Source organism: Cavia porcellus, unplaced genomic scaffold (genome assembly GCF_034190915.1).
Source record: "Cavia porcellus strain 051 isolate PalLab524CR breed Dunkin Hartley unplaced genomic scaffold, mCavPor4.1 scaffold_11, whole genome shotgun sequence".
Taxonomy (NCBI): domain Eukaryota; kingdom Metazoa; phylum Chordata; class Mammalia; order Rodentia; family Caviidae; genus Cavia; species Cavia porcellus.
Genome location: NW_026947494.1, coordinates 83647312 through 83674330, shown reverse-complemented (window position 1 = coordinate 83674330; position 27019 = coordinate 83647312). Strand labels below are relative to the sequence as shown.

At 45.9% G+C, this 27019-nt stretch overlaps 1 protein-coding gene across 23 annotated transcripts in view; it reads right to left on the bottom strand.

Annotated features, from left to right (window-relative positions):
• Positions 1-27019, bottom strand: part of Mical3 (microtubule associated monooxygenase, calponin and LIM domain containing 3) — a 184691-nt gene that overhangs the window by 118192 nt on the left and 39480 nt on the right. Inside the window, exon 1 of one of the 23 annotated variants that reach the window (XM_063258629.1) lies at positions 20361-20728. The exons of 21 other annotated variants lie outside the window; for them this stretch is intronic. The gene's annotated coding sequence lies outside the window, so the exon portion shown is untranslated. Of the gene's footprint in view, positions 1-15519; positions 17261-20360; positions 20729-27019 lie in introns of those variants that run through there. One more of the 23 variants, XM_063258628.1, reaches the window with a different exon arrangement.

Sequence of the window (27019 nt, the reverse complement as noted above, 5' to 3'; positions counted from 1 at the left end):
TAATGAGACTGAAAGCTAGAAGGCAGAAACACCAGCCCCCCAGTAGAGGTAGAGGGAACAAAAGAGCTTTCTGCACTGCTGGAGAAAAGTCGCAGTGAGGTGAGGCCGAGGGACAGGGCAGGGCTACACCTGCACCACAGGGGCCTCAGCGGTTTTCTTTCATGGAGACCCCACTGGTTCCTCCAAGACTGGTTCTGCGCTCAGGTCACCTGCTCAGTACCCACCTCCATGCTGCTTTCAAATGGGCTTGCTTTTCACACAGTGGAGAAATAGCCTCAAAACTACTAAGGGTCCTTCACTTACTGTCTAGGAGGTGAGCTGGGGGCTCCCTGCTCTTCAACTCTGACACCTACCTCCTCCTCCTCCTGCCTCTGGGAAACTCCCACCTGGCCAACCCTCCCTCCCTGCTCTCCCCTGAATCTGCCTCCCCATTTGAACCATCTCTGAGTGTGCGGTTCAGTGGCATAAAGTAAATCCGCATGTTACACAACCACCACCATCTGTCACTCATTTCTTCTACCAGCTCCTTCCCCTTCATCCTTCTAACAGGCCGGAGTCTCTCATCTTTAAACACGTGGGCACTCACGCAAACACGAAGCCCCGACCCCGCATCCCTTCAAGCTGCTGCCCTTCCTCAAAGATAAAGGACCACAGCCGCTCTGCTGTCCTGAGTTTACTCTCCCAAGGACCCTTTTCACCCCCTTTCCAACCTGGCTTCCGTCTCCCCACCTCCACTGAGGCTGACTGGCTTTCTAACTAACAAAGGCTCGGTCCTTCTCTTTGGCTCCTCCTGGAAATGCATGTCCTCTGCTTCTGCCCTCAGCACCGTGACACTCGCCTTCTGCTTGTCCTCATACTGTTTTCATCGCTCTTCAAGTCTCTCAAATGGCTCCAGTTCTTTCATCTACTGCTCTATAAAAAAACAGGATGACTGTAAATTTTCAACCTTCTGACCTTGCTCTTAAGATCTGAATACTCCTATATGCCCCACCCACATATCTCATAGGAACACTAACCTGAGCGAGTCCCAAACTGAGTGTCTCTGTTCTCCTCCCCCAGCCCCTGGGTATAACCAAACATAACCTCTCACTATGTGAGGTCATCTCAGACTCTTCTCTGTTCTTTAACTCAGTCTAATCTGCTGGTTCTAACCCTTTAGGACCTTTATCTCACAGAGTTCATCTCTCTACCATAACCTTGGTGGAAACACCAAGACTGCTTATCAAAACAGCCCCCGAATCTTGAGCCCTTTCCAATCCTAAGTGCTAGAGTATTCTTTCTGAAGAGCAAATCTGGTCCCCCATTTCAGTCCTCCATGAGTTCTGGAAATAATCCAAATCCTCCACAAAGCTGCAAAGGACTATTAAGCACCAATACCAGCCTTGATTTCTACACTTCCAATGCAAACCATTTCCTGCTGGACACGGTACCACACATCTATAATCAGGAGGCTGAGGCACAAAGTTCGCTGCAAATTTGAGGCCAACCTAGGCTACACACCTAGTGAGTTCAAGGCCATTCTGGGATACACAGCAAGATCCTGTCTTTAAAACAAACGAATGAACTTTTTTACTTCAGCCATATTCCCTGGGAGCCTCCTATCTTTGCTCACAGTGTTCCCGCTGGCCTTGTAAACCCCTCCCCTGTCATTCCAGGATTCCCATAGTTAGCCACTCTTCCTTCACTTGTGCACTTAGCCCTGGCCCCTAGTTCTGAAACCATACCCATGTCCATCTGCCCATAAATGTGGGTTGCTCCCGTCAGCAGGAAGCAGAGTCTGAGTTCATTTGTACCGTTGTGCAGATGCTAGTGTGAAATTTGGTACTAGGCACGGGAGGTACCAGGAAAAAATGAAAAAGAAAATGAAAACCTTGGCTTAGGCCACAATTTCTAACATCACAGAACTATTAAAAAGGAGGAAAGCTAGGGCTATAGCTCAGTGGAACAAGCACTTGCCTGGCAAGAGCAAGGTTCTGAGTTCAATTCCTGATTAAAAAAAAAAGAGAAAACAAAAGAGGAATGGCACCTACATGGTGATTAGTGTATTATTAACTTGCTGACTAAGAAGGCAACTTCTTAAACAGGGAGGAAAAGGGGAGAAAGCAGACAAAGTTGGGTTCCTAAGCAGTGACAGTAAACCTTTTAGAGACCAAGTGCCCAAACTGTGACTCAAAACCCACTTATTTACTGCAAAGTGCCAAAGCTACAATTAAACATGAATACTTAAGTTTTAGAAAAAACAATTCACATTAACATATATTGACATCTTTTGTCTTAAAAGAAAAAACAGTAACAGAGTTTTCAGTGATACAAATAGCAATATTTCAATGATGATTTCAATGATGCAAACTGAAAGTTTGCATTTGGCTGCTTTTGCATAATTAATGCCATCTTCGCTATGGTATGCACGCTGATAATTTGTCAAACCTTGGCTGAGGAGACTTCATTTGAGTGCCACAGAGAGAGCTCTATGTGCCCATTCACCACCATTGTCCTAGACATCTTCTAATTATACAAGGGCTGGTGTTTTCAATTCACACTGCAGGTAGGTATTTATTTACCTTTTTCAGTTATCAGAGGCTCCCTAAGCCACTGGCTGTGGTTTTGAGCACCCAAGACTGAGATAGTTTAAAGGGAAGCCTCTTACAGACAGAAATAGTGAAGAAAGAGAAGGGGAGTGTAAGTAATAGGCATGGCAGGCTGACGGCTAACAAAGGCAGGGCCTTAATTCCCTAGCCAGGTAGCTGTGTACTCTCCTTCCTAACCTCACCTCCACGAACTGGGCAGGAGAACTCTCTAGCAGGCTACATTAAACCGGGAACGGGAACCAGGTCGCTCTCAGGCCTTCCCTGTATTTTTCCAACTATGCTCAGAAAGAAATCTCAGTTGGTCTCTCCAAAGCAGAAATAAACCCATAGGGCTAAGCTGAGCACAGCTCTTGGAATGCCTTTCCCTTCCCAGTTAATATTTAAGGACTTTGTGTGGCTTTATCTATGAAACTGCGCTTCCTCTGCATCAAGAGCCTCTCAGGGCCCATCCTCACATGGATTCCTGCTGAGCTCTGATGCTGCCCACGATCATGCCCACAACATCATCCCTGGCTCCTGTGCATGGCAAGGGGGCTCATTTGGTTGGAAATGAGACATTAAAGGAAAGGGAATAACAATGAGCTTTTTGCCTTATGCTTAAAGAATACAGCAAATTCCCTAAATTACACTCTGGAGGAGTCTGGAGAGTCCACAGCCTACAGCTTCTCCCTTGTTACACTGCCCCTGCCCTAAGGATGACCCCCGTTCCCACCCCGTCCGGGGCACACTGAAGTACAGCCAAAATTTTAATTTCTTTTCTCTCGAAGACCAAATACCAAAAACCAACTGCCACGAACTCTTGGGCTCCAAAATTTCAACTGCTCTGGGCGCAAAGCCAACAAGCTACCAGGGTTTTTCTATAAGCATTATAAATCTTCACTCAACTCAGCACCAATGAGACTAGAAAATGCAGACTAAAGAAGGCCTCCAGGCTACATTCCACATCTATCCTGCCCTAAAATGCCAACACCTGATGGCCGAGAGGCCTGGCACTTCCTCAGGCTGGCTGGCAGTAGTTTCCGGTTATAGGTAGCTCTCTGCCTAGCGCCTGACTTTCAGTAAACCGTGTCTGACTTTGCAGGCACAGAAGTACTGCTGGCTGGCCTCCTGACTCTGGGACACAGACGGTGAAGGCTTGCCTCATGAACTGAGAGCTCAATCTGAGGGAAACAACATCCCTGCAGGATGTTAGAGAGCATCATTAATGCTGAGACCCTTCACCAACTGCAGTGGGTGCCAGTCCCATTCGGGGGAAGCCATCCTTATAGGAAGACAGACAATGATGCCACCTGCCCACTCACAACTGCTGTGCCTATAGCCAAGCACCACGACATGCCAAGCATGACCAAACTGAGCCAGGTGCTCCTCGCCTCCTGGTCATCCAAAGGCTAAACAGGCCACTTTAGAAATACAGCTCACCTGGGGGCAGGGAAAGTGGAGGCGGTCTGGCCAGCTCAAACATCACACTACACACTATACACTACAGACACAAAGACTACGATGACCGTGTTTCAGAGGACATCTAGACAGAAGCCCTGAGCATCTCCACAGGGTGAGAGCAGCAGGATGACCCAAAGCCCCTTCTGTGATCTGCCTCCCCCTCTTCCCCAGGCTGGGCTTCCACTCCAGTGAGCAAAAGCCAATCTGTTTACTAAGAATCTGGCAGGTGACAAGAGCAAGCTTAGAACGGTGAAGGAGGACAAGGGCTTCACCACCACAGCCTTCCTTAAGAGAAGTTGGTGACAACCAAACGGGGACTGCCACCGCCACCCAACTGAGTGGAAGGCGGCAGCAGTGAAGGCTGGGGGAAAAGTTACTTTACTTTCAGTCAAGGGAATTTTGGAAACAAAGTCAGAACAGGGTAGAAGACTGCAGAGTACACAGTCAACAGTTCAATCACAGGATGACTGCTCCTCTTATACTAAGAGAAAGGCCAGATTGGGAGATTTCAATTTTGCAGAAATAAAGTTCCTGCTTTCCTATAACCTGGACCGTATAGGAGGGGGAAAGAGTCATGGGATCAGAATCTACCACCATCCAGGCATCTGGCTTCTGGACCCTGCAGGGCCTGGGCTTCTCACAGCACCCTTTTGGCTGCAAACATAAAAGGGCTTGACTTACGCTGGGTCGGTTCTCCAACCATGCTAAAAGTCAGACACTGTGCTCAAGCAAGGGAGAGGAAAAACACATTGCACCTGATTCCTGACAGCAGCATCTCTGCATCAAAGCCTTCTACTAACATGCAACTTACAATACCACCTCATCATTTCCAGTGTGGAAATCAGTTACCTTTACTAAATCTGCCAAGTGTACAGCCATCATAATCTAGTTTTAAACTATTTTCATCATGGGGGGGGGGTGTCCTTAAAATTTAAAAAAATTTTATCAGGACATGATTGTAGTACACAACGATTACACTCATGGAAGTTGGTGCATGTACATGACAAATGTTAATTATTTCTACTTCCCCTTTTGAAGGAAATTTTAATGACTCCCAAACCTGAAGAGGTACTGGCTGAGTGAGGTTTAGGAGGCTGATGGACGTGAAAGTTTAGTATTCCACTTGAGGCTGTGAATTCCATAACATAAAGGGAACTCAAAGCAGACCCAAAAAGCAGAGGCCTAAGTACCTGCCTGGCAAGTACAAGGTCCTGAGTTTGAATCCCGGTACCAAAAAAGAAAAGGAAAGGAAAGCAAGCCGAGATCACAGCTGTCTGGCCTTGGCAGTGAAAAGCTCACACATTTTAAAAAATCTACTGGTGAGAACAGTGCTTCTCAAATGAAAATGAAGCCCGCAGCCTATGTTTTCCCAGAGCTGCTTTTCCAGCAGTGTCCAGAAAGTTGCACAAATCTCTCCACCACCACGGACCGAGTATGCGTCAGTGAAAGCCTGAAATGGGAACCTCCCTTCTTCCTGACAGCTGGCTGCAATGGGCTACTGCTCTCAAGCCCAATAATCTATTCAATCACTCACCAAAGAAATGATAAGAAATTAATGCCAAGTGTCAAAAACAAACACGCCTTTTAGTTGACAGTACCCACAGACCTGGAGGGTTATACAGATGTCTTGTGTTCTGAGATTGATCCCAGCCAAAGCTCTCAATTTATCTTTATAGGTAAAGTGAAGCAATGAAGGGAAAGTAGAATTAACAACTATAAATAGCCAGAGGACTAAATAGCTCCATACACAACCGGGTTGCTTGGAAATGTGTACCTTTCCCTGAATTTAAAACACATGCCTTCACCACAACCTGTGACCTCTACACCCACCTGTGCAGTCTGCTTTGGGAAAGGAATACGCGGGGAGAAGTAACCATGTGAGGAGCCCACGAGCCAGTCTGGTGAGCAACAGAAGATCACCCAGCTCAGCACCTCCTCCTGGTTCGTTCTTCTCCGACATGCTTCCTAATCCTTAGGTCACACTCATGAACAATAAGGACTGCAAGAGCCTCACTTTTATGCCCTTCTGGTACCATCTTTGTGAGTCTCTGCAGGACATCTCCATCAGAACATGTGCCCCTCATCCTCTCTTTTGAATTTATCCCTGTCTCCGAATGGCACTCCTAGTAAAACTGTCATCCATTCCACCAAATTCTAATTCTAGGTGTCAGCCTCTACCTCTCCCTTACCTCCTATTGCTAAGGGAGGAAAAGGACAGCTCTGCTGTGTTATTAAGTACTGTGGCTGGGCATAGTAATCCCAGCAGTGGGGAGGCTGAGGCGGGAGGGCTGTATAGAGTTTGAAGCCAGCCTGGGCTACATAGTGAGGTCAAGGCCAGCTTCAACGATACAGCAAGACGCTGCCTCAAAAAAGCAAACAAACAAAAAAGTACTGTGGGAGAGCAGGACAGCACTGGGCACATTCCCATTTGTTTCTCTCCTCCATTCACTCCTTTGTAACCTCACTGCTTCGAACTCCCTCTTCGCTACCTGGACTCTTGCATCAGACTCCTCTGCAAGGTGTTTTTAGTTGACTTGTGTGTTTTCTTACAGTGGTAAAATATACATAAAACATAAAAGTTACCGTACTTTATTTCTGAGCATACAGTTCAGTGGCACCAGGTCCCTTTGCAATGTTAGATGACCACACCACTATCCTCAACAGAAACCTATTAAACAAAACGTCCCTGGTCCCACATACCCCAAGCACCTAGTAATCTCCGTTCTGGCTTCTGTCTCCAGGAATTTGCCTCTTCTAGGTATCTCTAATAAGTGGACTCATATATCCTTTTGCGTATCTGTTTTTTTTTTTCGCTTATAATGTTTTTGTGAATTTCTTGTTTTATGACTGCATACGTTTCACATAGTAGACACTGCATTTTGCTCATCCACCCACCATCCATCTATCCATTCATCCATCTACCTGTGGATAGAGAATTGGCTTCCAACTTCTGGTTACTGTGTTGCTACGCATATAGCTATACAAGGAGAATTTGCTCAATTATGAAGTTCCATTAAATTAATGTATTCTTAACCATATCACTCCCTGTTTACAGGCCTTGAGAGACCATTTCACTGCCAGCTGTGTAACAAATAAGCCCTGACTCAACCCCACTCTTCCCAAACTCTTCCTTCCAACACACTGTGTGCTCCACCCACCCACCCACATCTGCCTGCTGCTCCAGGACCAAACATGTGCTCTCCTGCACATTTAGTCGCCAGAGCCTAGAAGGCACTTTTCTCACTGTGTACACACACCTTTGAACTCAATCTTTAACCTCCTCAAACCCTCTCAGAGCTGAGGTAGAGGTTAAATACAAATCCACTCAGCCACCAGAGCTTTCATGTCACGGTCTTCTCCAAGCCCTTGGCTCTGTGACTTGCTCTTCCCTTTTTTGTAGTTCTTCCCACTAAACTCTCAGATGACAGCAAATTTCTGAGTCAGGCTGCTATTCTTGCAGCTAACAGAGTGACCAGACCAACAACGTACATTAAGATCTTTATAGAATGAATTAAGTTTTCACTTATGTGTATATACTTAAGAGTGACAGGTAAATTGTGGGGCTTTTCACGGGTGTCTTTATACAGTTTATCATACGCAAGGGTGCGTGGAGAACACAGTCACCCACTGAGCTAACACCACTTGGATGCAGCATGTAACCAGCACTGCCAGGGACACTGCTATACAGGTGCTTTTACACCATATTTTATAACTAGAGTGGTGAACAGGTTCATTCATTGCAATAAGACTGTCCTGGTTCACACATGCATTTAAGAAACATCTTTTAGGGGCTAGGGATTTAGCTTAGCAGCATAAGCGCCTACCTTGCAAACAGGCAGTCATGAGTTTGGTCCTTGGTACTGATAAAAATGAAAAAGGCAAAAAAAAGAAAAAGAAAAAGAAACATCTTTTAAAAGCCAGGTGTGGTGGCCCACTTCTGTAATCCCAACACTTGGAGAGACAGGTGAATTGTTTCTAAGTTCGAAAACAGCCTGAGCCCAAGGCCAGCCTGAACTGCATAGCAAGACCCTATCTCAAAAAGACAAAAAAAAAAAAAAAAAAAAAAAAGGAAGGAAAGAAAGAAAGAAAAAGAAACAATCTTTTACAAGTGTGATTCTGTTTTGGTTAATGTGTTCACTCACTAAAATAACAATGCCCTGATGTGACAAGTAACTGGCACTCAGCATATCTTTGAATAAAGTGTGTTTTTAAAAAGCAGTAGTAGGGGGCCAGGGATTTAGCTCAATAGCATAAGCACCTGCCTTGCAAACAGGCAGTCGTGAGTTCGATCCCCGGTACCGATAAAAATAAAAAAAGACAAAAAAAAAAAAAAAAAATTAGCCATCAGGAAAAATGTCAAACAGGACCACAATAAGATACTATTATAAGGGGCTGGGGATTTAGATCAGTGGCATACGCAGCTGCCTGGCAAGCATGAGGTTGTGAGTTCAATGGTACCCCCCCCAAAAAAAGGTGCTATTATATATTCACAAAAATGAGTAATACGAAAGGTTGACAATACCAAGTGTAAGCAATGACAACTGAAACTCAGACCCTGAGAAGAATAAACTGGTACAACCATTTTGAAAAACTGTGATTCTTGAAGTGTATCTACCCTAAAAATCACCAGCTTCCACAGATACGTGGCATTCTGGGTCAACCAAAAAGCAAATAAAACAATATTTAAAACAGCTTTACTAAAAATATTCCAGAATTGGGAAACAACCCAAATGAATAACAACAGCTAAATGATAAATAAACCATAGCCATTGAACAGACTTCCATGCAGCACTGAAAAGAAATAACTACGTGGTCCTTTTATCTGCTAAAGACCCTTCATACAAAACTCCATGGTGCTCAAGTTCCCTGTATCAATATACCTCAAGTCATCTCTAGACTACTTATAATTCCCACTCCAATGTAAATGCTATGCAAATAGGCTCATGCTTCATTGTTTAGGCAACAATGACAAGAAAAGGGCCTGAATATGTTCAGTACAGGATATGTTCATTTTTTTTTAAACCTTTCAATACATGGTTGGTTGAATACATGGATGCAGAACCCAAGGATACCAGAGCCCCAATATATTGTGACATGCAGCAAACAGATAAAAACCGTAGAACACATAGAACGACTCCCTTTATAAGATCAAGAACAAACCAAAGTCAAAACTATGCTACAGAGACAGGGGCAGCAGCTATAGCTCAGCATTTGAGCAGCTGCCAGCACATACAAGGCCGCTGGGCTCAATCTCCTGTATCAAAACTAAAATAAAAATAAAATTAAGTCAGTCCAAACAGTGGAGTGAGGTTAGAAACTTTAGGGTCCTGACCTGGACCGTGGTGTGGTGCTAACCTGATTAAGCTAATCACTGTTTTTCCCAAGATCCCCGGATAAAAGTTCCTTTCCAAAGTCTGGAAGATGGAGCCGAAGCAGTGGCCATCACTCTCTGTAAGTCAATCAGTCAACTAGAGGGGTAGACAGAGATTTCCTGTGCCCTGTTTCCCTCAATACTTCATCTGGCTCTTCTTCCCCACCCCTGACCCTGTAAACTGGCCACGGCCATAAGCCACTTCCAGACACTGTTGGATGTCCTTGCCGCCAGCTCCCAGAGGCAGTGGCTTGCCGGGGCTCCCCGCGCCCCCTTCCCATCTCCATCCTAAGCAGAAGTGCTTGGCTTCCCAGATCCCCCCATAAACTCCAACTTGTGGCCAATGCCGCAGGCAACACTTAGGGGCTCCTCTCTAACTCCAGCCCCCGTGTCTGGAGACCCACTTTCCCAACTCTTTTCAGAACTGTGTAAGGACTGAGGCTGGAGCTAACCCTAAAATCTCTGTCAGCTCCTCTGACTGACCCTTGTCAGAACACACAAGGAGGTTATACAGGCAAAAATTCAAGTTGACATCCAAGATTCACGTTGTATCACTATCTTAAAAGCAGAGGAGGGTTCCTTTGAAGTGTCCTGAGAGTACAGCACTCAGAAAGGCACACAGCAGCAGCAGAATGGGATCCGCACGATGCCTCACAGGCTAAGAACCCACCACTTGGCATAAGATTGGGCAGACAGCTAGGAGCCCAACAGGGTGCAGCTTCTGACCAGAGCCAGGATTGCGTGCTTTATAAACAGCAAAGAGGATTCATGCTACCTGCCTGGCAAGCTCTCAACTCCCTGGATTTAAGTTGGTTGTATACTTCACAATCAATGTGCCCTTTTGAAGGGACAGTCACTAAATTCAGTGTACCCCCAAGTAATGAGCAGAAAGGGGAGTGGGCAGAAACACAGAAGACAAATCCTGCCGGTGGCATTCAGAACTTGCATTCTGGTGGTGCTATGCCACTCTGGAATGTACCCAACTCCTCTGCGTCCTTTGTACAGCTTTTTCCCAGGTAGACTATGTCTCGCTAGCGGCCCTTTACGTCATTCAGCAGGTTAGTCAGTGTATAGTCTTTCTCAGGTCCTGAGCTTGGTATTAAACTTACTCTGGTAAATGAAAATAGAGCACCTCTCCTTAAGGAGCTTCCTGCCTAGAGGAGAACACACACAAGTAGGTAAACCAGCATGTAATTCCAAAATCTGCTGCTACTGAGGAGACGCACAGGTTACAGTGAGCTAGGCTAACAGCAGAGGCTCACTGAAGAACAAGAGGGAGAGCGCAGTACAGGTTTCCTCCCCAGCCGGTCTGACCGCCACTTTCTCCACTAGAACAGAGTGACACCCACCTCGGCAGCGCCAGACCCTCCAGGTGTCAACAGTCCTTTGCACCACAAGCGCTTTCGCACAGATGATCCCAAGGACTGCTGCCTCAACGCCCTAAGTATGAAGGGAGATGCTGGTGTCCCCTCTCGGCAGATAAGCAAATGAGGATCAAGAAAATGAAATAACTTGTCCTCATCACACTAAAGGCCGCCAGTGACCCTTGATTAAAAAGGCAAGTTCTCTGCATTGCTTCACTCCACCTTTCTGTGCCATTGCTTTTACCCAGTGGTGACAAACCAATTGCACGTATCTTGCTATCAGGGAAAGCTTGAAAAGGTTCACCATCACTCTGTAGGTCCTTCTGAGGCCCCATCAGTTCTCTAAGGACAAAACTTTAACCTGGAGAACGCCGAAGTCCTGGCTTCACCCCACCTACACTTCAGTCTCATACTTACCAAAAACATCAACTACTACCAAAATAGATTGCTAACTTCACTGATAGCTATAATGGCACTTGTAAAATTTATTCTTTAGTAATCAGTCTCCGTGATTAACTCCAGATATATGTGAGATCCTGGGCATGAGGACAATGTTTCATCTTAATCCCAGCATTAAAGCTGTCAACATCTGAATGAAACAAATCACTTAGCAAAAAACTACAATTTGGGCCGGGGATTTAGCTCAGTGGCATAGGCGCCTGCCTGGCAAGTGCGCAATCATGAGTTCGATCCCCAGTACAAAAACAAAAAACAAAAAACAAAAAAAACCTACAATTTTTTCTTTCTTGCCAATATTTATAGCAATCATATTTGAATCTAAGCATAAGGATTTACAAATACTTGTTGCTTTGGAAGGAGGAAGAATAGTGTAGTGGTTGTTTCTTGTTGATTATAAAAATTATTACCGCTCTGTAAACTTTCTCTTGTGTCAAGCATTGTGCTGGGCTCTTTATAGAAATCTCTATATGTGGTCCTCACAACAATCCTGTTACAACTATTACAATTCTCATTATAGAGATGAGAACACTGAGGGTCACAGGGGGAAATAACTTGCCGGGCTAATAAGCTAAAGCTGGCAACATTTAAACCCAGACTCACTTTGCTTTGAGGCCCAAATTACTCAAAAGTGGAATGGAAGTTCATACCATTGCAGGGAAGCTCAAACACAAAATGGGAAGGAAGTCACTCTGAATCTCAGGTCACGCAGGGCTCACCTGTGAGTGGAGCTCCACATACAGAGCTGATCAGATGTGGGAGCAGTGCTGTGCCTTTCCCTAAGCTTCCTTCAGCAACGGGAAAGGTTGTGCTGATCCTGTGTCCCACTGTATTCACAGGGCTTACACTTGACAGACAGCTAGGGTGGACTCCGATGCCAAAAACAATTCTGAATGAAGGATTTGAATGTCAGTATGAATTAAGAGTCCTGTTGCCCAAGATGATGTTTTGATGATTAAAGACTGGAAGGACTAAATGGAAATCTGGCGGAGGGTGAACGTACTTCTCCCACTTGGAAAGGTTAAGTTTCACTGTTCTCCCCAACAGTGCTCCTAGCTCTAGCTAAAATTTCAAGGACATTCAGCCACTTGTAGCCACTACCACTTGGGAAAGAAGTACTAAACAACACACATCACCACGCGTACATGCCTATAATCCCAGCATTCAGGAGGCTGAGGCAGGAGGATCATGAGTTCAAGGCAACCATGGGCCACACAGTGAGTTCAAGGCCAGTCTGGACTACACAGCCTCTCAGTGTCTCAAAAATAAGCAAACATACCTAGACAGGCCTTAGAGCTCATACTCATAAATAAATAGCAGGCTCTTGCTCCCCACCCTGACATCACATATAGTAGTAGTACACTCTCCAGCTACAGAGGGCGAGGGAGAAGGACCTGAAATCCAGCCTACAACCCACTCAGCAAGCCATGCATCTGTGGGAGCAGCACTCACACGGGAGAGGTGTAGCTTCCTACCTGCCACGCAGGCTCTCTAAGAGTAGGCAGTATGCCCCCCTGCCATCCCTAAGGAGCACAGCAGCATGGGAAGCCTGGGAGGGCTGCACCGACAGTGGATTCAGGCAGGTGAAAGGGCTGACTCACTTTGCACTCCTTATGAGGAAGACTAGACCTGTCTCCATCCGCAACTCTGTGAAGTGACATCAGTCATCCAAAGGAGCCAAAGACTTTCCAGACTTAGAAATGAAAAGGCTTCCTGGCTGCCAAGTGACAAGAAACCAGGCTCTTATCTTTATACTAAAATAACTGTGTGCTCCTCTGTTCAACCAGCCTAGTCTGCCCACTGCCAAAATATTCCGGAGATTCAAGAAAGCCACAACAGACATATTAGACACCTGTAGAAGATTAACTACGGTCATTTGTAACAGCCAGCTGAACTGAATCAGTGGGGTTCTGGGTGCAAAGGACCCACCTAAGGATTGTTCCTGGGAGCATAAAAAAGAAACTGGAGCAGGGAGAGGTGGTGCTGTTGATTCTCCCGGAGAAGCTAACCACGCTGATTTTCCTGATATGAACTAAGCTGTTCTTATTGTTGGATGAACTAGGGTCCTCACTATCCCTGAGAATGGTTACAGTTCTTTTGCGGGGAACTCTTTTGTGTTGCTTCCTGGTTTCAGCGCAGATCCCTCAGCCACTGACACAGATCCTCCATCCCATTGGCACAGATTTTCTAGCCTCCACTACTGACCTTTGGGCCTTTCCAGTCCTGATCCGACAGACTTGCATGAGACATTTTCCTGGGCTCCAGGCCTCCAGCTGGACTCGTGAAGGACACTGAGATGGGCTCTAAATCTTCAGCTGGACTTGTGTAGGACACTGCTATGTGATTCAGGTCCTCAGCTAGATTCTTTGCGTTTCTAGTGTGTAGACAGATTTCCCATGCACTTTTGCATGTGACTCTTTGGGTGAGTATGATAATCCTATACATTGTGTGTCCTGTATTAAACATCCAATTCAAAAGATATCCAAGGCCAACAGCACACAATGACCGGAGCCCACTCAAGCAGGCACAGATATATGTACTGTGTTTACAGAAGGTGCCACTCCTCCTCCGGTGGCTCCAGAGGTCACAGCATCACAGCTGCTGCACTGTTCTGCCCTACACCACGACGCAGCCTCCCATCACCAAACGCCCTGGACTTCCTAATCCAAGGACATAAGCAAGGAAGTGCTAGGACCTAACCCTAACCCTAACCCATTTTTTTTTTTCAATGTAGCAATCAGCTGCCTCTTTAATACTTGCCCTCTCTGAGACAGTTGGACACACTTCAAAAACAATACTTCTTTTAGGTGAAAAGTACTACTGAAGTGTAAAGAAGAGACCAGAGCCTGACGATGGCTGTGAAATTCATAGCATACAACTCTAAACCCGCAAAACTAAACCAAAAAGATCAAAGGGGACAGAGAAGGATAAGTTCCACAAATATTAAAGTTGTGTGGCAAAATACACAGAAGAATGTAATGTACCTTGAGAGTAAAAAAAAATTTTAAAAACCACAACAAAGAAAGGTGCAAAGAGAGTATAAACCCCAGGATGTATATACATACGCAAGTAGTAACAGGCTGAGACACAAGCAGAAAGGGAAACCAGGCTGAGAAAGGAGAAGATACGAGTACTTGAGCTGTTAAAGAACATTTTCTAGATCTGCAGATTAGTTTCCCGATGGAAAAACTGTTAAGTCCTGCCTCTCTGGAATGGCCAGAGTCAAATGTTCACTGAGAGTTACTGGATCAAGGCAGGATGAAAAGCCAAAGCCATCAGAATCCTAGGTAGAATGATGGGTCAATCCACCGCTCCCTGTCTGCTCACCAAAATGTGAGGCACCGAGTCATACCCAGAAGCCCCAGGATGGGTAGAGCACTGCTGCCACCTGCCACACTACATACAGAGCAGGTGCTTGACAATGCCAGCCAGATCCCACAATTCCAGACTTCATGGGGGGGGGGGGAGATTGAGGTGCAGAGCTGCTCTATACCATTTTTCTCTGGCCTGCATTTGTCCTAAAAGACTCAAGATTCCTGCACAGAAAGATTCCATCACTAGACAAGTGAACAAAGGCACTGATACCACCAAAGGTAAAAAGCCAAGTATCTTCAGGGTAAGAGGAAGACTGTCAACCCAAGGACAAAGGAAAGTGCCTAAGGCTTGGAGGGAGGATCCACAGATCAGCAGCTAGATCCACAGAACCTACAGCTGGTTCTTCGCAGGACACGGGGATTACAAGACAGAAAGGAGGGACAAGCTGGGCTTCCAGTGCCATACCAGGCAACAGCTGTTGCTGCCCATATAATTTACACAATTATCAATTTGGGAAATAACTACCATGGGTCTATATGCCACTTTGGGGGAAAGGGAGAGGAGGAAAATTATATTACATTTTATTATACTGTATTTGGAAACTAGCTATTTGGTCAGCCTCCTAGGGCACACATAAAGTTCACTTAGAATCATCAAGGGACTTCCAAAACTACTGCAAGGATCAATCAAATCAGGATCTGTGGTGGCGTAGGTAGACCCGTGTGAACCTCCACTCCAGCAGACTGACACCTACCAGGGCTCAGAGGACAGGAAAACAGAATGAGATCCGGGCATTCGGCACATACACAGCTGACTGGGCAGAGGTTCACCTACCTTCAAACAGTCCCCTCCCTTACACATGTCAACCACCTATTCCACAAATCTCTGCTTTCCCCAACCTTAAAACAATAAAAACAAGAGGACAGTTGTCTAACCAAAGAATGGCACGATATGCCACAGAATTCAGGAAAACAATGTGTCTAACCTGAGCGGTGCATTTTGTCCAGGAAAATGTAAACCAGCTGTCATGTTCTGTCTCTCCTGAGGCAAGGCTGCACCACAGCATAGCTAAAGATAGCACAGTGATTGTATGTTTGCAAGGAAGCACAAAATTAAACACAGCCCAAGAGGGCAAAGGAAGACCAGGCGCTGAGCGACTGTGGCTGCTGAGCCCTCTTCAGGCCTTCCTCTCACCCAACGAATCAAAGTCTGGAAAAGAGTAAATATAGCCCAGCCCCGCCAAGGTCAGCTCTGCAGGATGGAGAGACACATACTCAGGCCTCTGGTACCCGGGCCTCTGTCCTGCCAGCGGCACTGCCAGGCACACTTTTCCACTTCATCAGAGGGGTGCAGCTCTTCCAACCACGCCTTCTGGAAATGGCTATTAAGGCCAAGTGCTCCTTTGCGGTCATAATCATATATAAAACCTAAAAAAATCAAAATTAAAAAAAAAATACCACACCTATAATCCCAGCACACTGAAGGGAGGATCACCACAAGGTTGAGGCCAGCCAGAGCTACAACAGTGAGTTCAAGGCCAGCCTGAACTACACAGTGAGACCCTGTCTCTAAATAAGAAACAGGGCTGGGGATTTAGCTCAGTGGCATAAGCGCCTGCCTTGCAAGTTTGAGTTTGATCCCTGGTACCGATAAAAACAAAAAAGACCAAAAAAAAAAAAAAATAAACAAGAAATGAAAAGTATTAGAAAGGTTTTTCAGATGTTCAGAGACCTCCCTGGCACTGCGACAGAATCCTTTCAATGTATCTGGCCCGGGTGAGATTTGTGGATGATCTGAGCATATATAAATGACAGCTGCCCAGTAATTGTGGTCATTCTGCTGGGTAGCACAAGGTGAGCCTGACCTATGATGTCAACAGCAGCAGTCAGAGAGGGCTTAGCCCTGGTAGGTACTACTGTGCCAGACAGGAGCCGGGCACACTCTGCGGGATCATCGGCATTGCTTTCTGCACCACAGCAGGGCCAGGAAGGACCACGGTAAAAGAAGAGCTCATTGGGTCCACTCAGGACTAAACAGTTAGCCAGGCATGGAGGTACATGCCTGTAATCCCAGCATGCTAGGAGGCTAAGGTAGAAAGACTCCAAGTTTGAGCCTCGTCAGAGCAGTTTAGTGACTTTAGTGAGACCTTGCCTCTAAATAAAAATTTATGAAGGACTTGCTCAGTGCAAAAGCTTTGGGTTCAACTCCTACTACCGCCAAAAAATAAAAACAAAAAATAAAGCTCTCCAGAAACTTGTGCTCATTAGACTCTTTAGGTCAGAGACAAAACTGAACTGTACCATTCCCCTTAATCCCTACGTTAGAATTCTCACTGTCCAGCTGAAGTTTTCCTCTATGGCAGAAACATATACTGACAGCAGGAAGAATCCCTAAGTTCTGAAAGGAACCAGTGAATTTGTGATTATTAAATTTACTGAATCAACTCCTTTTACTACCCTTTCTTGGGCCAGGAAAATACAGATTCTTTCAAAATACCTTCCTCTTTAGAGAAGTTTAAAGCAGACAGACTAAAATCTTTTTGGTGCAAAAAGCACCATGCACTCTCCTGCAAAACAATGAATGGCTCTGTGTATATCTGAGAAGCCCTCAGAGCCTAGGTGCTGGAGACACAGCTTTGTGAATCAACCAAAGCAATGTGCATCCTCTGCCCAGCTCCACTCGTGCCCATCTCAGCTGATACTGTGAACTGGAGGAACAAAAGAGTCAGCTCTGCTGTCTGCTTTTTGGAGCCTGTCCCAAAGAAAGCAATCTGCTTGCATTTCACACCATGACATCATCAGCCACCAATCAACATGCAGAAGGTGGAGCAGGTTGTGTGTACCAAACAAAATACTGCGATTGTCAAATCACAAAGGGTGGAGGCAGGCATGCAGGTGGGGTGGGGGGTGCGGGGTTTCTTACCTTGTTTTTTCATGAAACTATAGAAGAAAAAGAAAGACAAGCAGGAGGACAGGCTTCTGAAGGCAAACACACAAACCGAAAATACCCTTGGTGAAGCCTGCAGGTTGTCCAGGAACACACACCTGCATCCTTCTTCCTACTCACCCTTCCCTGCCAGACTGACCGTGGAAGTCTTTGTTCCAAGAGGCAGTCAGTGGCACCTTCCCAGGGCTCCCCACCAAGGAAGGAGTCAAGAGCCTTGTGAGAGTTGATTGTCACCTGGGCACAGTGTGTATGTTCTCAAATAGGGTTTGAAAGAAGAAAAAGGGCTGGAGAAGAGAAGAATTTGATTGATTCAGACTTAGATAAAACCTCGATCCAAGAAAACTAAACAATTTTTATATTTGTATGTCACAGCTGGAGGTTCTTGGGACTTGGGTATTTTCACTCCACTTTCCTCTCAGAAAATGCTAGCAATCTTATGAAAAAAGCGGTTTAACCAAGGTTAGAATATGCAAGGACACGGGGTGGCAGTAGCTGAGGCTCCAGGAGAGCAAGGGGTAAAGGGGGAACTTACAGAGCAAATACTGTTTACAACTGCAGAGCCAAGCTAATGTGCTCTCCCCACCCGCTGGAGCATATTATTACATTAAGTCCCGAACAATAAAGTCGGAGGCAGAGAGAGCAGAGCTGCCCCAACCTCCGCTTGGTAGTGGCACAAGGGCAACATTCCATGCAGTCTGCCCCCAGCAATAGTGTGTGCCAGCTCTCCTGGGAATCAAGCTGTGAGTTTCTGGGCCCAAAGACTCAAGTGATGGGAGGACCAAGGGAGCAGGTTCCAAGAGAGGGGACTGCACAGGTTCATGCACAGCTACAGGAGAGAAAAAACTATGTATACTCGCTTGTTTTTTTTTTTTTTTTTTTTTTTTGTCTTCTTGAGACAGGGTCTTGCTATGCAGTTCAGGCTGGCCTTGAGCTCACTTTGTAGCCCAGGCTGGTCTTGAACTGATGACCCTCCTCCTGTCTCAGCCTCCTGAATACTGGGATTACAGGCATGCACCACCCTGCCTGGCTTCTTCCTCTCCTTCCCTTCTTCCTTCTCTCTCTTGGGGAGAGGGAGGCAGGGCTGGGAATGGGAGCCAGAGCCTTGCATGCAATAGGCAAGTGCTCCTCAGCTGACCAATAACCTCAGGGCTGAGAAACTGCATTTTTAATTGAAATATCGTGCAGGTGAACATGCTGAGATGCACAGACTACTGTGACTTCTAACAGACATGTGAGGACAGGGCATCCATGTTGGAGAAGCTGGAAGCAGCATTCCTGTAACAGTCACTCAGCAGTCACTGTGCCATCTGCTTCTGCTAACATTGCTGTACCCCCTGTGATGATAAAAACTTTCTATAAACAGTAAACATGCTATCAAATGCCATTAAATAAGGATCTCTTGCTCATACAAGGGAACTTTGTTTTCTTTTTTTTTTTTTTTTTTTTTTTTTTGGGTTTCAAATATGGGATTAAATCCAGGGCTTTCTCATTCAGCCACATCCTCAGTCCTTAAAATTTTTATTTTAAGACAAGGTCTCTCAGTAAGGCACTAAGTTGCTCAGGCAACGCTCAAACTTGTAATTCTCCTGCCTCAGCCTCCCAGGATGGTAAGATTACAGGTGTGCACCACCACATCTGGCTCCCTATTGGGTTTTTTTTTTTTTTTTAAATGGTAAAACTAGAGCTAAGAGTAAGTCGATAAATACGTGAGCTCATGTTTACTCCAGGCCAGACTCAATCTCTGTATGTTAGGCCTGACTGCTGTCAACTATATTTTCCGTGAGCCTCATGAGGAAAAACTCAGCTCTCTTCTTACCCTACTACTTCATCCTCATCTTCTCCCTGAGGCCGTCTCCTGGGTCAGGAAAGGGCCAGCTGTCCATGTTCTTTCCTGGCTCAGCTCAGCCAGGAGTGGAGGAAGCAGACTGCCAGCCAATGGCCTGCATCTGAAAACCATCCAATGGCCTGTGTTTGCTTTGCCCTCCTCTACTAATGTGCATGAAAATGAAACAAGGGGCCACGAAACTGGGCTTGTGTTTGATAGAACTTTTGACGCGCCTAAAAAGATAGAAATATGAAATAAAGTGGCCTTTATTTTAAGAATGTGGAGAGAGAAACCCCAGCTGAAGGTGGGTTTCTGACTAGCTTGCCCTGCATCAGGCAGTGCTGACAGGACTGTGGGCTTCCTGACCACCCCAACCACCCCCCACCATATACACACACACAATGGACCTCTATGAGGCGGGCAGGCACCTACTAACAAAGAAAGAAAGGCCAAAACTAAAATGTACCCGCGGTTCACTAACACTGCTAGGCTTCTTCCAAATGAAACAACAGCAAGATTTGCATGAACAACTTTTCTCCCTGAGGCTTGGACATCAAAGGGCAATGTGGGCCCCACTGCCAAGGAGATGGGTTCCATCGCTACAGAGGGCCCAACTGCCTGCCAGCCGGCCAGTGCAGCAGTGGCCTCAATGCTACCACACACCCCACCCACCCGCCCTTCCAGCCCAGCCCACCACAGCAAAAACCAATACAAGCACATCTCCTCTGCCCAGAGATGGGAGAGAGAAGGAATGAGAGCAAAGAGCCTATATTTAGCCAGCGAATTGAGATAAAAGGAATGGAATGAGCCACACAGGCCAAGCCCCACACAGCGCTTATCTGTTGCTCAGCACAGGGGCCAGTCCATCCTGGAGACCTGAGGGGCAGAAGGGAGCTTTCTCAGGTTACACCAGAAAAGGCAGAGACAAGCCCAGAGGTATACAAAAGCTACAACCTTACAAAGCTATTCAAAAATCCAGTTGAAAGGGCAGAAACTCCTTCCTAGTAAGAACAAGAGACAAAATGTTAGAAGATATGACAAGCAGCTCAAATTACCTAAGGCAGAGGCATCTCCAGGACTTCTTGAAGCTTTCCTTGCAGGCCCCTTTGGTTATCCCAGGTAGCTCAGAAAGGACATTTGCCCCTTTTAACCAGAGCAAGTCCACTTGCCTCGATTTTAAGCCTAGAAGGCTAGGGAAGCCTCAAGACTTGTCATCCTCAGCTTAGTGGAGCAAAAATTCATACTTCTTAAAACAATAAAAAGAAGGGGGATGAAATGACTTGTGGACCAAGAACGTACCAGAAGAAGAGCTTATGTCTGACCCTCTGCGCTGCAATGACTATGACTCCTGTGTGAGATCACAGCCTCAGCCGGGTAAGCACTGCATAAGCTTGCCTGGGGCAGCTGCTAGCAAGTCAGTGTAAGGAACCTTATCGTGCAGACGGGACACACCCTTTTTTATATGTGCAAAAGATCTCTGTAACAAGGTCTCTGTGAGAATAACTACTCACAGTCCTAGCATGTCTCAGCAGCTGAACACGGGACTAGCTTAATATGACACACATGCAATGCACTTGAGAGGACACAGGAACATGGACACCATAAAACATCCCCCAGAAGGACTAGGGGACACGGTAAAATTAATATGCACTAATTTTAAAATATGCATTGATAAAAAAGGACCAGAGGACACACAGCCAAACTAGCAAGTAATCTGGGAAAGTTTCTCAAATCTGGGACATACAGCAGAATGTTATAGTTAGCAATGATATTTATTTAGCAGGGCTTGATCTATTTTTCTCTTCTCTGTTCCAAAACACACACCGCTCTGAGCTCAGTTATCAGAGAAGGACCCAGTCTGACCTTGGGGGGCAGCGAGCAGCCTATTTTTAGCCCTTGGTCTTTCCTGCCCTCTTCCCCAGGGAAGGCCCCTCCCTGTCTCTCCTGCACACTGCTGGGACTAGGACGCAAGATCCTGACGCTGGGCAGGAAGGTGGGGCTGTACGAGCCCTGATATTCCTCGCTACACTTCACACTTCAAAGAATACAGACTGCAAAATTCAGACTAAAAGTGGAAGGGGAAGAAGTTAAACCACAAATAAAGTAGAATGAAATTGCAGAGGAAATACCCTACATTAAATGCCTATTGTCCATCTAAGATAAGTTCTGATGCCTCATGGCTGGATTGACACATTTCTCTTCGTTCTCCAAGGCCGTCATCACTCATGAAAACAAGCCCACCCACCACCGAGCGCGTCCATTATTCCAATGAGGTGGACAGCGCCGTCCTCCCTGAACAAGGCAGGCAATGTACAGTAAGGACAGCCTTAAGAGAAAAGACGACCTGGGTGCTGATCTCCATACACAGCCTCCTGTCACTAACTCTCACAGTATGACATACATACATACATGTCACAGCATCACCAACCCGACCTGGGAAGTGGATTCTGTTCATCAGGTGTTTCACCGCCTCGCCTGTCTACCATGCAACAGGAAGTACAGGAAGAAGCCTTGATCTCAAGAGTTAAAAAAAAGATTGAAGCATGACTTACTACATGCCCAAGACACAGCAAATGAGATGGATGGGGGCATGGGACACTTTTTTTAATCACAAGTAAAGGAAATGAGAGTCCAACTGGTTAACAATGATTCACATCTGTGAATTCACGCACACCCACATCTTTTGCTAGACAGACACCAAGGGTTCAACAACAAAAAAGTAAAAAAAAAAAAATTTTTGTTTTAAATTCTTAGTGTGGATTCAGGATATCAACTCTACCATCTCCAGCTTCCCAAGCCTCTGGAGAAATGAACTAGTGCACAGCAGCCTCAAAGTTCCAGATCTGCCAGTGCCATTCATCTCCCCTCCATCTCCTGCCAATGAGCAAAACCCCTTTGGCAATTGGCAAGTCCCAACCTCCCTGTCCTGCTCCAGTGTGAGAACACAGAACAGTAGCCCTTTCGCTCACCCCAACCCTAACCCTGCACCAGTTCTCTTGAAGCAGCAACTCAGCAGGAGAGAATCGCACAGCTGGAGGAGGGAACCTCTACTGTATGGCCAAGCCTTGCTGACCTGCTAGCAGGATTCTGGAGGGCTCCCAGAATGGTTATGTGGTCAGTCTACCTCCCAGTCATCTGTTTTATGTAGCATAAACAGTGAGGGAAGACGAGGAGGGGGCTGTTTCCACAGAGTCCCCCCAGCTCTCCCAAGTCCCCCATTGCCCACCCTGCTCATTCACCTCGCGGACTCTGGTGTTCCCAAAGGGCAAGGACCCTACAGCTGATGGCTTATTCAACAACTCATGAATAGTAGATGGAACATGACACTCAAGAGCACTGGCTTTATTTTGGCCCCTTTATAAAACAGAAGACATCTTAAAGGTTACGAAAGAACCCAATTCAAGTAACTAAAAATTCTAGTTACGGTTGAGTGAGTGAATGCATCCATTTCATGCCATTTAGTTATCACGTACAGAGCACTTTCATGCCAGTGCTACATGTTCAACTTATGTTGAGCACATTTCCCATGTTCAGAGAGGATCATCCACTCCCCAAGGTTATACCCGAACAGGGGAAAGAAATGGACCAAGAGCCCTCAACAGCACACAGGCTGGCTGGCTCCAGTGCCCATGCCCCTTGCCACTTGCCCAAATGCTGTCTCACTTGGTGGATTTAAACTGATTGTGATGCCCCCTTCTTCTTTACTTTTCTGTAGTAAACTTACTAGTCTTGTTGTATCTCTTATTCAGTTCCCTACATTCTCTGACAAATGTGTTAATAAATGTTGACTATTGAGAGCTGGGAGTGGTGCCATAGGCCTGTCTGTAACCCTAGCACCCAGGAGGCTGGGGCGGGAGGATAGTGAGTTTCAGACCAACCTGGGCTATGTACACAGATGATTCCCCCTGCCGCATGCACCAGTGATGACCATCAATATGTGGATAGTTTTTAGTGCCTGCTCAGTGTCAAGGCTACATCAGGTCCTGCGAAGAGATCCACATAAAAAATAACTTTGTCTTGGCATGTGTGAGGTCGTGAGTTTGGTCCCCAGTACCAAAAACAAAACAAACTTCGTCAAACAAGAGGAAATAAAGCAATAGTTAGTAACAGGTGAAAAATGAGTACAACCTGAGGCCTGTGGAAAAACAAATGTTTCTCTGCATAAACGACCTTGGGATTCATTACAGTGCAAATTCCAAATCAGCAGGTCTGGATGGGCGGCTTTCTTTTCTTTTTTTGGTCTTAGTGAGACAAGATCTCACTATGCAATTCAGGCTGGCCCTGAACTCACACTGTAGCCCTCAGCAATCCTCCTGCCTTGGCCTCCTGAGTGCTGGGATTACAATCATATGCCGCCATGCCTGGCCTTGATGTTGCATTTCTAACAATCCCCTAGACCACGTCCCCATTGCTGATCAACAAGTAGCCTTGGAGTTAAAAAGACTCCCTGGAGTGGCTGGTCCAGGAAGGTGAAAAAAAAGTCATTCAGAAACAGAGTCCACGGGACTGAACACAATTTAGAGAAGTTTGGGGCAGTACGTCTTCAGGAAGCAAGGGAATAGTCTTTAAGATGAAGAGAAGAAAACTCAAGCCAAGAAAAAGCACAAATGCACAAATCACTCAGGGCACAGATGCCTGTTTTAAAAACTATAAAAACACTCCTAAACTGTCTTACTACTTGTCAGAGTTTGGATTCTGATTGTCCCCCAAAGACCCATGGGTCAAAGCCTTGGCCCCCAGGCTGTGGCACTGTTGGACGGGGTGGAACCTTAAAGAGGAAGGGCCTCATGGAGAAGATTAAGTCACTGGGGATGTGCCCTTAGAGGGAACATGGGGACTCCTGCCCATTCCTGTCTCTCTCCGCATCCCAGTCACCATAAACTGAGCAGATCTCTTCCACCATGCCCTCCCACCAGGATCCACTGTGTCCACAGGTCCAAAGCCATGGGCCTAAGTGACCATGGACTGGCACCTCTAGAACCATGAATTCAAAACAAATCTTTTCTCTTTATAAGTTGTCTATCTTAGGTATTCTTTCACAGCAACAGAAAACATCACTAGATTTCCAGGAACTATAAGATTTAATCTTCTTGGAAAGAGTCTCTTATTGATTATCTTGGTAATAAGGCTGAAGTAGACAATTAGGGAATGCTTTTTGTTTGATAATTTAAGAAACAGTAAGACTCATGTAGAAGGCAGCTACTTGATGATACTCAAAGGCTTAAAGCCATGAACTTTGGTACACACCTGGCCACTAGCCAAAGAATGCTTCATGAGACATTTTTAAATGCCCACCGTCCATAATGAGCAGGAAAGGAAATCCCACTGTCAGCTCCACCCTGCCAGCCTCCCAGGATGGGTCTCCCAAGGGACGGGCCAGAACAGTGGTCTTTCCAACTGGGCCATTTGGTGATGTGGCCTCACTTCCTGGCTGGACCACTTCCTCTGCTATTTCAGACAAAGTGGCACTGCCCTTACTCAACAAGTTCCTTGGCGACCCGAAATGAATGCCTACACTGTAAGGAAAGGTCACCCCAATGACCCTGCATCATGTACATTGTTTGTGAAGAGGTGGGGTGGGATGGCTGGGGGCATTAGATTCAAAATCCAGAGACTGAGATCTGAAGTAGGGCTCTGTCACTGAAATAAGCTACATAACCTCATGACATCCACTTACAGTAAAATGAAAATCGTAATCTGAGCTCTATCTGCCACCTACGCTCCTGAGCATAAAATTCAGCAATGAAAAAAAGCCTCATACTTTATTCCTAAAGGGTCTGAGAGATGAAGGGCCCTTTATGATAATTTTCCTTGCCTGCTGTACTGCTAAATACATCTAGTATTTATTGTCCCTGCTTGACAAAAAGAAAAATTGAAAGCACAGAGAAAAAGAAAAAATCGTGGATTTGTTCAAGGTCAAACTCCAAATGCAGGGCAGCTGAGTGAATGACTAACAGTCTCTAGGAACATTATTCCACTACAGAATAACAAGAAAGCAATTGATTAATTCATTTCTGGAAAACCCAAGTCTTAACATTTTCTAAAGGTGCCCTGCAAGCATCGAACCAGTTACCTGGTTCTCCTGGCAACTGCCTGACAGGAGAACTCGAGGTGGAGCTAACTTAACCAGGAGGATAGAAACAAGATTCTGGCACCTGCTAGTTGGCTCACAGACCATACAAAACCTTGGAAATGACATCATTTTGTGGAAGGATTCATTTTCTTTTTCTATCAAAAGACAGGATTGGACTTGCTGAGTAGTTAACCCTTCTGTTCGCAGCCGAGTGCTATCATCACCCAGAAGAGCTGGGTAAAAGCTGCGCTATGCATGGCCAAGTGTCTACCAGCCTCCTGGTCTCCCATTCTCCTCTCTCGAGACCCTGGCAACAACTATGTGTCTTCATCTCCTTTAAAAAGCACCAAGGAAATTCCCAGCATCCAGGCCCTAAGCTGCAGTAAGTGAGCAGCCAGCTCTGGCTTGCCGGAGCAGGATGGCAGGATACCCGAACATGGAGCTGTGGTTGGAAAGTCCCCTAAAACCCTTGATGAAATGTAACTGCCATCATAATGTGCTGAGAAGCGGGACCTTAAAGAGGTGATTAGGCACACGTGCTCTGCCCTAACGTGTAGTCAATGCCATTATCATGATGCACCTGGGCTGATTTCCTCCCTGAGCATGTGCTGGCTTGCCCTTCTGCCACACTGCGGCGCAGCAGCACCAAGCCTTCAGGGACTTGCCAGCCTCCAGAACTCTAAGCAGAATAAACATCATTAAATTACCCAGTCTGTGGTATTTAGTTATAGCAGCAGAAAATGAACTAAGAAACAAGATGAGCTCAAACTTCCCACCATATTCCGCTCTCCCAGTTTAAAATGTGTTCCAGTTCCGGGGCTGAGCTAAAACTAAGTCAATCTGGGTACTTTTTGTGCAAAGTGAGGGAAAAAGGAGTGAAAACAGCCAGACGGAAGAATTAATTGTAAAGAAGAGGTTCACCAACCAAGTGAATAACAAACAACAACAACAAAAAATCTCAATTTTTATGACTTGTTGCTAACATACAGATGCTCTTAGCAGAAGTTTCTCTCTTAGAGACACCTACATCCAGGTTGGTGTGCCGCACAGATAAGACTCAGAAGTGCAGAGTCCCTGACACTCCAGAGAGCCTGTGTGTGAACTGAGAGAGCACTCAGGGCCTAGGAGACAGCACATTCTTCTCTGTCCTCTTCCCATCCAAATGGCTTTAGGAAACTTTCATAACCCCATCAAAGGAAGGCAGTAACATGGAAGGTGCCCCCTGCAGTGCCTGGCACACCACAGATACTAAGTAAACGCTGGAGTGACAACGATGACCACTATGATGGGGTCCTGCCTTTGATCTCCCATGTCAGCAAACTGGTGGCAACTGAAAATCCAGGATCGGTCATTCATCAGGTCTCACAAACACAAGACAAACAGCTCACTCTAAGCACTTAAGAGTTCTTAGCAGAGAGTGCTCTCCTTGGTATCTTCCCTGCTCTTTCTGTTGAATCAAAGAGAAGTGTCCACTTTGGGTATCTGAATCAGGTCCAAAGGCAGACAAAAACATTTAACTGATCTTCTATATCCGTAAGACCTGGACAAAACTCCAGGGGAAATAAATAAATTAATTACGTAAAAATCAGTGGCACATAAACCTCTCGGAAACAGACCCCAGCAGAGCTGATTGCTGAACCT